Genomic DNA, 13,121 nt, shown 5'->3' with positions numbered 1-13,121 from the left:
TTTTTTAAATCACCTATTCTCTCTTTTGGAATTACAGTAGCAGTTTTGTTGAAAATTCCCTATTCTTCATGGCTCTTATTTGGTTTTCATATTTTTAATCTCTTTATCTCTCTGTGGTAAACTACATCTGAAAGCTCAGTAGTGTCTTCTGTATCTTTCTTTGATTACGCCTAGTCTACGGTTTTTCCCATCTATTCTTTTATATTTTAACAATTATATTTTGCATTCTCAGGATTACTTATTGTTTTTTTATTCATAATTTTTTATCTTGATTTGTGTAATATTTGCCTACTTTGTATTCATAATTAATTGGTCCTTTTAAAGAAGATAGGATTCTTTTAAGTTTTTTATTTTCAAGATTTTATTTATTTACTTATTTTAGAGAGAGAGAGCACAAGCGGAGGGGAGGAGCAGAGGGAGAGGCCGACTCCGCACTGAGCGCAGAGCCTAACACAGGGCTGGCTCGACGTCACAGCCCTGAGATCATGACCTGAGCGGAGATCGAGAGTTAGGCACTTAACTGACTGAGCCCCCCACATGCCCTGAGAAGATAAGATTCTTTCATTCATACGAATTCTTTTGTGGTCATGACTATTTTAATGACAACTTATTATTTCGAAATAATTTCAAATTTACAGTAAATTTGCAAGAATAATACGAAGAACTATTTACCCTTCACTCAGATTCATCAACTGTTAACATTTTGCCATATTGCTTTATCTACCTATCAATCATTAAATACACTCTCATACTTTTTCTGAAACACTTGAGAGTAAATTGCAGATATGATGTCCCTCTAGGCTTAAATACTTCCGTATGTGTTGCCTAAGAAGAGGGACACGCACTTACCTAACCATAGGACAAGTCCCAAAATCAGTATATTCAACATTAATACAATAGTACTATTGCCTAATGTATAGGTATTCCTCAAATTGTGCCAAATGGCCTTTATAGCAGTCCTTTCCTAGTCCAGGATCCACTCCAGGATTATGCATTGATTGCATTTAGTGTTAGGCTCTTCAATCTCGAAAAATTACCCAGCCTAATTGTAGTCTTTAAAGGCTTCTTTATAAATAGGAAGATCTGTAGGAGAAGGAAGGGAAGAATGAAGGGGGGGTAAACAGAAGGGGGAATGAACCATAAGAGACTGTGGACTCTGGGAAACAAACTGAGGGCCTCAGAGGGGAGGGGGTGGGGGACTGGGATAGACCGGTGATGGGTAGTAAGGAAGGCACGTATTGCATGGAGCCCTGGGTGTTATACACAAATAATGAATCATGGAACATTGCATCAAAAACTGGGGATGTACTGTATGGTTACTAATATAACAAAATAAAAATTATTTAAAAAATAATAATAAAATGAAAAATTAAAAAAAAGAAAAGCAAAAATAAAAAAATGAAGGCTTCTTTATAAAATTAAATTAATCTAGAAAAAATCATAATACCAGTTGTGTAGAGCATAGTACAAGGAACCTCTGGATTACCAGTATCCAGACTTAACAAAAATTCAAAATTTGCTTAATTTCTTCATCTGCCTTTTCCCTTCTTTATTTCCTGAAGAGCCTCAAGTAAGTATCTTTAAAAACATACGGATATTTTCTTTTATAACCACAATGTCACTTAACAAAATAATAATTTCTTGGAAATATCTAATAATGGAGACCATAATTAAACTCCTACAATTGATTTTAAAGTGTTTTTGTTAGTTTGTTTGTCTATTTTGTTCTTTCTAGAATCAGGATTCAATGAAATCCGTATTTTACATTGGGTTATTTCTCCCAGGTTTCTTTTACAATAAAGCAGCCCCCCCTTTTCCCTCCCTCCCTTTGTTTCTTAATTTTTTATTGACTTTTTAAAAAGCCAGATGAACGGCCCCAGACTATAAAACGGTCCATATTTGGTTTGCTTCTTAGTGGCATCATTTGTTTTCCTTTATACCTCATATTTTTTGTGAAAAAAAATTAGCTCTAGAGGCTTAACTAAATTCTGGGTAAGCAGCACTCGGAGTGAAATAGTCTATACACATATATACCATTGGTTTTATCATTCTTTCTTTCTTTCTTTCTTTATTCATCAAGAAATTTACGTTGATGCTGACTTTTATTTCAGATTGCTTATGCATTCCTAAACTCAGGCTTAATCCTGTCCCATTTCTCATAGTTTTAAGGTCCATTTTCTAGAGATTTGTGGGGTTCTTTGCTGGGTGTGTGGGGGGGGTGGCATCTGACATATGATCCTTTTAGTGAGTCTTTGGCCTTGATTAAAAGAGACAAAAATAACTAAATATTTCTTATAATAAAAAATAACACCAAAGCTTCACCAACACTTTTTTCTACAAAAGCATGTAAAATTGATCAAAAATGTTACATTCAAGAATATTGATATTAGACAAGTCTAGCAATACCATTACTATGGAATGAGCAAAATATACTTCAATCACTTCTTGCTACGACCTCAGCTCCTGTTCCTTCATTAGTCATCTTTAATTAAGTAAACAATTTTAAGTATGATAGTCCTAGTATTATACTCATAAGCAAACTATTTTTGATAAGGTTGTACTCAAGAATAATTATTCAGGTATCCCTTTAAATTATTTAAAACTGGTGCCCATGCATGTTTAATTATTTAACATATTAAAATTTCAGGCTATCTAGTATAACTTGATTTTTAAATGTGAGATGGTATCTACAAATTTCTGAACTTGACACTGCTTTCACAGCTCTTACAGTGAGGTGGGGGGTCCATCTATTTTGTTCTGGAAAATAAATCAGGTGACTATGGAAGAACTATTTCATTATCCAGTACAGAAATGTCTATGCTTTCTCCAGACTAGTTTGAAATGAAAGTCTGAGATTCTTGTTGACTTCCAAGTTGCCAATATCCTCAATAAATAGTTGCCTTCTCTGGGGCACCTGAGTGGCTCAGTGGGTTGAGTGTCTGACTCTTGATCTCAGCTCAGGTCTTGATCTCAGGATTGTGAATTCAAGCCCCACCTTGGGCTCCATGCTGGGCATGGATCCTACTTTAAAAAAAGAAAAGAAAAAAAGAAAAGAAAAGAAAAGAAAAGAAAAGAAAAGAAGAAAGAAAGAAAGAAAGAAAGAAAGAAAGAAAGAAAGAAAGAAAGAAAGAAAGAAAAAGGGAAGGAAGAAAGAAAAGGGGAAGGAAGGAAGGAAGGGAGGAACAAGATGTAATGTACTTTTATTTCAGTCACTTTTTTTGTTTTAAATATCAACACACATCCTGAAGTTCATTTTCTTGATTGAATAGTGCACCTGAAAGTATAAATTTTTACTGTATTCTCTTTAACAAATCGACAATAAGGTAAATAATGATTTGCATATCATGTAATTTGGAGGAAGATTTCTGGAACACTGAAGCCGAAAAGCAAACTGGGTGGTAGTAACAGAAGCAGTGGTTTAAATTGCTCATTTGCTCTCAAGTGTTTTCCTGGTATGACAGGATAGACTGTCAAAAAAGTCACAGTGCCATTCTTGTTTTCCTACTAGCGACTCACCTGGGAACCATAGCAACAAACCTAGAAATTTTTCTTCTCCGAGAATCCTACACGTATTTTAACAAAGATTGGTGGCGGGTGTTTGGGAGGGAAACAGGAGAAAAATATGTAGACGCTTCCCAAAGGAAAACAGACTCTTTTAATCAGATATTTACATTCCCAATTTATTTTCGATCCTCACATTCGTATTTCTTTGATTCCACAGAAGAGTTCACCAGGTGTATGCCAACATTTCTTGTAGTAATCATTCCCATATGTTATTTTGCATCATGCGCCTATTTACCAAATCCATTTTATGGTTTTTACTCATTTTTTAATAGAAATTTTGCCAAAATTTCCTGGTCTTTCCCATGAAGAGCCAGAGCAACCCGTAGCTATGAGGAACACATGTTGCTTTTGCGTCTTGCCTTTGCTGGAAAGAGCAGTCTGATTTTTCCTTTACAAACCAAACTTTCCTCCCCTCTCAGTGCAGGTGGTGTGTGTGAGTCTGACCTCACATGACCCCCGTATAACCAATCAGAACACTGCTTCCCTCTGCCCAAGGGGTGGTCTCAAGAATAAACATAGGACTCAAGCAGTGAGAGGATTTCCCCAGGTCCCTGGACCGTTTAGGCTTTTGGCTGGGATACTACACTTTCAGAACGTAAGCCTGGTGCTTCAGTGACTGTGTGAGTAGAAGTCAACCCAGAGGAGAAAATAGCTAAAGATACAAGGATCCTGATAACATCATTTGAGCCCCTGGATTCATGTTCAAAGCCAACTTTTCCGCTTAACGTTTTAATTACGTGAGTCAATACATTTCTTCTTCTTTAGCCAGTTTGGATTGGGTTTTCTATTTGCAGCCAGAGGATTCCTTACGCAAAAGCATATGTTGTAAAAATGATATCCTAACACAAGTTCCATCTTTACATTTTCCCCCCACACGTTTAAAAGTTTTCTATAGGGGCGCCTGGGTTGCTCAGTTGGTTAAGTGTCTGCCTCCCACTCAGGTCATGATCCCAGGGTCGTGGGATCGAGTCCGGTATCAGGCTCCCTGCTCTGCCTGCCGCTCCCCCTGCTTGTGCTCTCTCTCTCTCTCTCTCTGACAAATGAATAAATAAAATCTTAAAAAACATAAATGTTTTCTGTAGTTATGTTTTATGTACTGAATGATACCGTGTACACTAACTTTTTAAATATCACACCACTTTTTTTAATATTTAAATTATGATGCATTTTATTTTATTTTTTATTTTTTATTTTTTTTTTGATGATTTTTTATTATATTATGTTAGTCACCATACAGTACATCCCCGGTTTCCGATGCAAAAATCACACCACTTTAATAACTCAATTTTGGAAACAAAGCTATAGTGGCAGAAGCATTCAATTATGAGCTGGGAGACTTGGGTTCTATCCTATTTTGTGTCTCATTGCATGTTGCAATTTCCTCCCTGCATATTGATACAATAAGTAGCTTGAGTTGTACTGTCCCTAAGGCACTTCCAACATTAAAATTTTGTCACTCTTAGAAATATAACCCAAAGGGGAGAACGGAAGAGACTATATTAAATAGGAGGAAATAGATAAGAAAAAAACACTTTTCTTTCAGTAAAACGATACTAATTTGAGGTGCGTATGTATGAAAACTTTGATTTTTTTGGTCAAAGGAAAAAACTGTGATAGGATACATTATTGCTCCCCAATATTTCCTGCCCTTCCCTATTGGACTATTATGTATCCTCACCCCCTTAATGGCAGGTTTGGCCTTACGACTTGCTTTGGCCGTGAGATATGAGTGGAAGTGACACGTGTTGTGTCTGTGCAGAAGAGTTCGCTCATGGGTCACGTGTTCTCTTTTCCTTTGCCATGATAATCAGCGATGTTCCAGAGAGAGGGTGCTCCATCCCCCAGGGTCCCAGAGTGAATGCGATGCAGAACAAAGCTGCTGCTGGCCCATAATAGATCCGTAGTGTGAGAGAAAAATAAGCCTTTGTTTTTGTAAGCCACTGAGATTTGGGGAATTGTTTGATACCACAGCATAATCTAGCCTCTCCTGACTAATGCTGTAATAGTGACTAGGCAAAACTGTATTACGATGGTTATGCAGGCTAAAACTGTGGCCAGCACTGTATTGATACAGAAAATTTATACGATCATTTTTTTCTCAATGTTTTCCTAAACTTAGTTGACTAGATGTCAATTGCATTGCTTAATAGTAAAAATAGATGGCCTACAATAGTGCCAGAATCATAAAGGAACCACGTGCATAGAAGTTTAGTAACAGGAAGCTTCTTCAAGCCTGAACTGATTTCATGTGAAAAGAAGTTGCAATTGAAATAAGGAATAACAGGGGAAAAAGAGAAAAGAAAGAAGAAATAACAATTTTAAAAATGAGACTGAAAAAAAATTTTTTTAATGAAAGTGAGACTGAAAGGTGAAAGCTGTGAAATCCTGGGACTTAAATCATAAGTGATTATATAAATTCCCTCAGAAATTGGAAAAGAGGTTAAAAATGCCATCTAGACAGAAGTACGGTAACACCTGAAGCAATTATAATAATTATAATTATAATAAATTGTGTTCTGTGTGTAAAACTTAATTGAAATTTCCTTTTGGATTCTAAAAGAATATATTGAACACGTGTAATTAATATACCTGAGGCCAATAAAAATAGAGATTACTAGTTCAAAAGGCATTATTAAGGGATGAGTTACTGGTTGTGGGCAATTTTATGTGCCATGCTCTGAGGTAGTGAGTAGATTATACTGGGGAAAAAAAAAAGATTCCGAGGGAGCTTGCGAAGAAAAATGCTTGGAAAACAATAATGGAAACCATCTCATAATGAAGGGTTTGGTTTTTTTTTTATACCATTGGTGTCTGGTGATTTTGAAAATACTTTCCTTGAAAAAATATAACATGAACATTAAAACATAATTAATGATTGGCTAGAATTTCTTTTTTTTTAAAGATTTTATTTATTTATTCGACAGAGATAGAGACAGCCAGCGAGAGAGGGAACACAAGCAGGGGGAGTGGGAGAGGAAGAAGCAGGCTCCTAGCGGAGGAGCCTGATGTGGGGCTCGATCCCATAACGCCGGGATCACGCCCTGAGCCGAAGGCAGACGCTTAACCGCTGTGCCACCCAGGCGCCCCGATTGGCTAGAATTTCTAAACTAGAACCCTAAAATGAGTAACAATGAGATAAGACTCCCTATCTAACCATGAGGACCTTCAGAGTAATATCTGATGCATTACTTCCACATCCTAACCAACTCTGAAATACGTTTCTCTTTTAGCCAACTCTAATCCAATATCACAAGGGTGTGGAATTACGGAAACCATAGTTCCAGTATAAAACCAATTTGACACAACACAAAACCACAGGGAAACTTTCAGAATATTCTTACATTGTACTTATCTTTCCATGTCTGTACATAGAAATCTATTTCAGTTTATATCATGTGCATACAGAATTTTATAATTCAGATGTTAATAAACTAAGATATTTTGATTTTTAATTTTTTACTCTACAAAGGCAATGATATAAATTGTCACATGACACTCAAAATATAAGAAATAGAGCATTTGATTTGCTATATACAATAACATCTACATTCAGGTATCCTCAGAGACACAGGACGCTGCAGTAAAGCTGATATTGCAATAAAGCTGATATTGCAATAAAAAATCAAATGAATTTTTTGGTACCTCATGCATATAAAACTTATGTTTATACTATATTGTAGTCTGTTAATATGTCTGAGAAAAACAATGTACATACCTTAATTTTAAAATATGTTAGTGCTAAAAAATACTAACCATTATCTGAGCTTTCAGTGAGTCAGTCTTTCTGCTGGGGGAGGGGTTTGCCTCCCCATTTTGGCTGCTGACTGATCAGGGTGGTGGTTGTTGAAGGTTGGGGTGGCTGTGGCAATTTCTTAAAGTAAGACAACAATGAAGTTTGCCACATCGATTGACTCTTCCTTTCACCAATGACTTTTCTGTAGCATGAATGCTGTTTGATAGCATTTGACCCACAGAACTTCTTTCCAAACTGTAGTCAGTCCTCTCAAACCCTACCACTGCTTTCTCAACCAAGTTTATGAAAGAGTCTAAATCCATTATTGTCATTTCAGAAGTCTTCACAGCATTTTCACCACGCGTGGATTCCCTCTCAAGAAACCACTCTTAGCTCATCCATTAGAAGCAACTCCTCACCCGTTCACGTTTCATCATGAGCTTGCAGCAATTCAGTCCCATCTTCAGGCTCCACTTCTAATGCTGGTTCTCTTGCTGTTTCCACCACATCAGCAGTGACTTCCTCCACTGAAGTCTAGAACCCCTCAAAGTCACCCAGGAGGGCTGGAATCAACTTCTGAATTTCTGGTAATGTTAATATTTTGACTTCTTCCCGTGAATCATGAATGTTCTTGCTGGCATCTAGAATGCTGAATCCCTTCTAGAAGGTTTTCGATGGACTTTTCCCAGATCCATCAGAACAATTCGTTTTATGGCCGCTATGGCCTTATGAAACATATTTCTTAAACATAAGACGTGAAAGACAAAATTACTCTTTCTTTGATCCATGGCCTACACAGAATGGATACTGAGTTAGCAGGGATGAAAACCACATTCATCTCATTGTACATTTCCATCAGAGCTCTTGGGTGACCTGGTGTATTGTCAATGAGCAGTAATATTTTGAAAGACATCTTTTCTCTGAGCAGTGTGTTTCAACAGTGGGCTTAAAATATTTAGTCAACCATTTGTAAGCAGACATGGTGTCATCTAGGCTTTGTTGTTCCATTTCTAGAACACAGGCAGTGTAGATTGAGCATAGTTCTTCAGGGCCCGAGGATTTTCAGAATGCTAAATGAACATTGGCTTCAACTTAAAGTCACCAGGTGCATTAGTCCCTAACCAGCATGCTTGTCCTTTGAAGCTTTGAAGCCAGGCACTGACTTCTCCTCTGTAACTGACAGGCCAAGATGGCATCACCTTCCACCAGAAGGCTGTTTCATCTACATTGAAAATCTGCTGCTCAGTGTAGCCACCTTCAGTAATGACCTTCACTAGATCTTCTGGGTCACTGGCTGCAGCTTCTCCATCCACACTTGCTGATTCACCTCACAGTTTGATTTTGTGGATACGGCTTCTTTCCTTAAACCTCATGAACCTACCCTCTGCCAGCTTCAGACTTTTCTCCTGCAGCCTCCTCACCTCTCTCAGCCTTCGCAGAATTGAAGAGAGTCCGGGCCTTGCTCTGGATTAGGCTTTGGGTTCAGGGAATGCTGTGGCTGGTTTGGTCTTCTCTTCAGACAGCTCAAACTTTCTCTGTATCAGCACTAAGGCTGTTTTGCTTTCTTACCGTTCGTGTGTTTACGAAGGAGCACTTTAAATTTCCTTCAAGAACTTTTCCTTTGCATTCACAACATAGCTAACTGTTTAGCACAAGAGGCCTAGCTTTCAACCTATGTCTGCTTTCAACATGCCTTCCTCACGAGGCTTAATCATTTCTATCTTTTAATTTGAAATATGAGACATGTGGCTCTTTTCCCTTGAACACTTGGAAGCCATTGAGGGTTATGAATGGGTCTAATTTCAATATTGTTGTGTCTTACTGCATAGGGAGGTCTGAGAAGAGGGAGAGAGATAAGGGAAAGGCCAGTCGGTGAAGCAATTAGAAAACACACATTTATTTTATTTATTTATTTATTTTAAGTAATCTCTACCCCAACGTGGGGCTTGAACTCGTGACCCCGGGATCAAGAGTCACACGCTCTACTGACTGAGCCAGCCAGGTTACCCAAACACAATTATTGATTAAGTTGGCCACATTATAGGGGTGGTTCATGATGCCCCCAAACAATTAAAATAGTAACATCAAAAATCACTGCTTGATGCACGGTTGCCACAAACCCTCGGTTTGTAGGAAATGCGGTGTCTGTGCGGTGCAATAAAATGAGCTATGCCTGTGGACGCTCTCCTACTTCTCCCGTTTTCCTAAGGAGATAAGACATTTATTATTACTGCAATGACCATTTCTCCCACTTTACACTGGTTGTTTTGGTATAACTAATCCCTTTCTCTTTAAAAAGTATCCCGGCTTGTACAATACATGGGGTCACTCTACTCTCAGTCATTATTTGGGGTCTTTGCCCATCTCCACTAGATGGCACTGGAATCCAGGAGCTTATCTTGATCCAGGAAGATGGCGGGGCATCTGGAATTTAATCCACAGAGGTTGCCCCTAATACTGCTAATCCTTCTGATAGCCAGTTTAGATGCTATCGTTGAATCTATCCCCAGAGCCTGGGCTTTTCGTGGTTAGTCCTCCTTGGTACTCACACCGCCATCCCTGTACAATCCCCATAGGAGATCCACATAGGGTCCTGGACCCTCCATAGTCTCCTTCTCACCCTCCCTACCTCCTTTCCCCATCTTGGAGTAGTTTAGACCACCCCCCAGCCTCCCTTAATTTACAGCACCAACTTTCTTTGCTTCTCCTTTATACTGTCCAACTGAATTCTCTGTTGAGGACACGGACAAATCAAGATAAATCCTGGGTTGGAGTCATGTTCCAGGGAGCCCTGAGGCAAAAATATGCTGAGGAGGAGACACTAATATCTTGGTAATGTACTTTTACACTGCATTAAATTTCCTTATGTATGTATATCTTGGTGCGTATGTGCAAGCATTTCAATGAGATCAATTTATAGAAGTGAAATTCCCTATCAAAAGGCACATACATATTTTAAGCCGCTTTACTGAGGTGTGATTGACACGGAAAAAGCTGTACATATTTATTGTATACAACTTGATCAATTTGAAGATGCGTATACCTACATGAAACCACTACCACAGTTAATGCCATAATGCCATAAACGTATCCCTCACTTCCAGAAGAATCTTCCCACCCTCTTTATTTATTGTATGTGTCATAAGGACATCATAAGCTCTACCATCTTAGCAAATTTTTAAATGCACAATTCAGTATTATTAACTGAATTCAGTGTTATTCAATTCAAGTATTATACAATTTGGTATCATTAATGTAAGTACCATGCTTAACAGTAGATCTCTGGGACATATTCATCTTGCATAACTGCAACTTTGTACCCTTCAACCAACACCTCCCCATTTCCTCTTCTCCTCAGATTCTGGTAGCCATCATTCTATTCTCTGGTTCTATGAGTTTAACCATTTCAGATTCTTCATATAAATGGGATCATGTAGTATTTGTTCTCTGGTGTCTGGCTTATTTCACCTACCATCATGTTCTCCAGACTCATCCATGTTATCACAAATGGCAGGATTTCCTTCTTTTTCATGGCCGAATAATATTCCATCATGTGTACATACTACATTTTCTTTATCCATTCATCCACTGGTGGACATTTAAGTTGTTTCCGTGTCTTCACTGTTATGAACAATGCCACAGAGAACATGGGAATGCAGATATCTCTTAGATACTAATTTCAATTCCTTTACCTATATATCCAGAAGGAGAATCGATGGGTCATATGATCTTTCTATTTTTACTTTTTTAAGGAACCTCCACACAATTTTTTTATAGTGGCTTCACTGATTTACACTCCAACAAACAGTGTACAAGGTTTCCCTTTTCTCTACATCCTCACTGACACTTAATGTCATATATTTTAGAAGATTTTATTTATTTACTTTAGAGAGAGAGAGAGAGAGAACAGAGGGAGGGGGAGAGGGAGAGAGAGAATCTCAGGTGGACTTCGCACTGAGTGGTGAGCCCGACACAGGGCTTGATCTCACAGTCCTGATATCATGACATGAGCTGAAATCAAAAGTCTGATACTTAACCGACTGAGCGACCCAGGCACCCATGGTCTTTTTCTTTTTTAATAATGGCCATCGTAACAGATGTGAGGTGATATCTCATTGTGGTTTTAATTTTTCTCCCTGATGATTAGTGATATTGAGTACCTTTGCAAATACCTGTTGGCCATTTATATATCTTCTTTGGAGAAATATCTATTCAGGTCCCTTGCCCATTTTAAAAATCAAGTTGTTTGGTTGTTTTCACTATTGTTTGAGTTCCTAATTTTCTTGAATATTAACCCTTCATCAGATATATGGTTTGCAAATATTTTCTTCTGTTCCATAGGTTGTCTTTCACTTTGTTAATTGTCTCCTTTCCTGTGCAGAAGCTATGGTTTGCTGTAATCCCATATGTCTATTTTGCTTTTGTTGCCTGTTGCAATGCCTACATTGCATATGTACATTGCTTTGGATTATATGTACATTTTAATAATAAAAACTCTTCCAATCCATGAACATACCATGTGTTTCCATTTATTTGTAACCTTAAACATTTCTTTTATCAATGTTTTATAGTTTTCAGTGTATAAATTTTCCACCTCCTTGGTTTTTTATTCCTAAATATTTTATTGTTTTTTTTTAAAAAGATTTTATTAATTTATTTGTCAGAGAGAGAGAGCACAAGCAGGGGGAGCAGTAGGCAGAGGGAGAAGCAGAGTCCCTGCTGAGCAAGGAGCCCCATACAGGACTTGATCCCAGGTCCCTGGGATAACGACCTGAGCCGAAGGCAGACACTTAACGACTGCACTACCCAGGCTACCCCTGTCTTAGCTTGATCTTAAAGGAAAAGCTTTCAGTTTTTTACCATTATGATGTTAGTGGTAGGTTTTTTATATATGGCCCTTTTTGTGAAGAAGTAAATTTCTTCTATACCTTATTCAGTGACAGTTTTTATCATAAAAGGGTATTTAGTTTGGTCAAGTATTTTGTCTACATCTATTGAGATGATCATGTGATTTTTATCCTTCATTCTTTTAATGTTACGTATCACATTGATTGATTTGCATATGTTGAACTATCCTTGCATCCCAAGGATAAATAATGTATATCTTTATTTACTTCAATTTTCTAATATTTTGTTAAGGATTTTTGAATCTATATTCATCAGGGGTATTGGCTTTTTTCTTTTATTGTTATGTCTAACTGTCTTTGCTATCAGGGTGATGCTGGCTTTGTAAGTTCGGAAGCCTTCCCCCTATTCAGTGTTTTGGAACCAACCGTTTAAGATGCATTAGTATTAATTCTTCCTTAAATATTTGGTATAATTCAACTGTGAAGCCATCTGGCACTGGGATTTCCTTTTATGGGAGTTTATTACTGATTCAATCTTCTTATATGTTATTGGTCTCTTCCAGCTTACTATTTCTTCTTGATTCAGCCTTGGCACATGGTTTGTCTCTAAGAACTTACAGATTTCTTCTAGGTCATCCAATTTGTTGCAAATAATAGTCCTTGAATATTTTTTTCATCTACGCCATTAGTTGTAATATATCTTCTTTCATTTCTGATTTTATTTATTTGAGTATTCTGTTTTTTCTTAGTCTACCTAAGGGTTTGTTTTTTTTTTTTTTTAAGGTTGTTTTTAAGTAATCTCTACACCCAACATGTGGCTCAAACTCACAACCCCAAGATCAAGAGTCACATGCTCTACTGACCGATACAGCCAAGTGCCCCACTAAGGGCTTATCTTTATGAACCTTTCCAGAAAGTCAGCCCTTGGTTTTGTAAAATTTTCTATTGTTTTTCTAGTTTCTATTTCATTTATTTCT

This window comes from Ursus maritimus, unplaced genomic scaffold (genome assembly GCF_017311325.1).
Source record: "Ursus maritimus isolate PB19 unplaced genomic scaffold, ASM1731132v1 scaffold_18, whole genome shotgun sequence".
Lineage (NCBI taxonomy): Eukaryota > Metazoa > Chordata > Mammalia > Carnivora > Ursidae > Ursus > Ursus maritimus.
Note: the sequence above shows the minus strand (reverse complement) of the source record.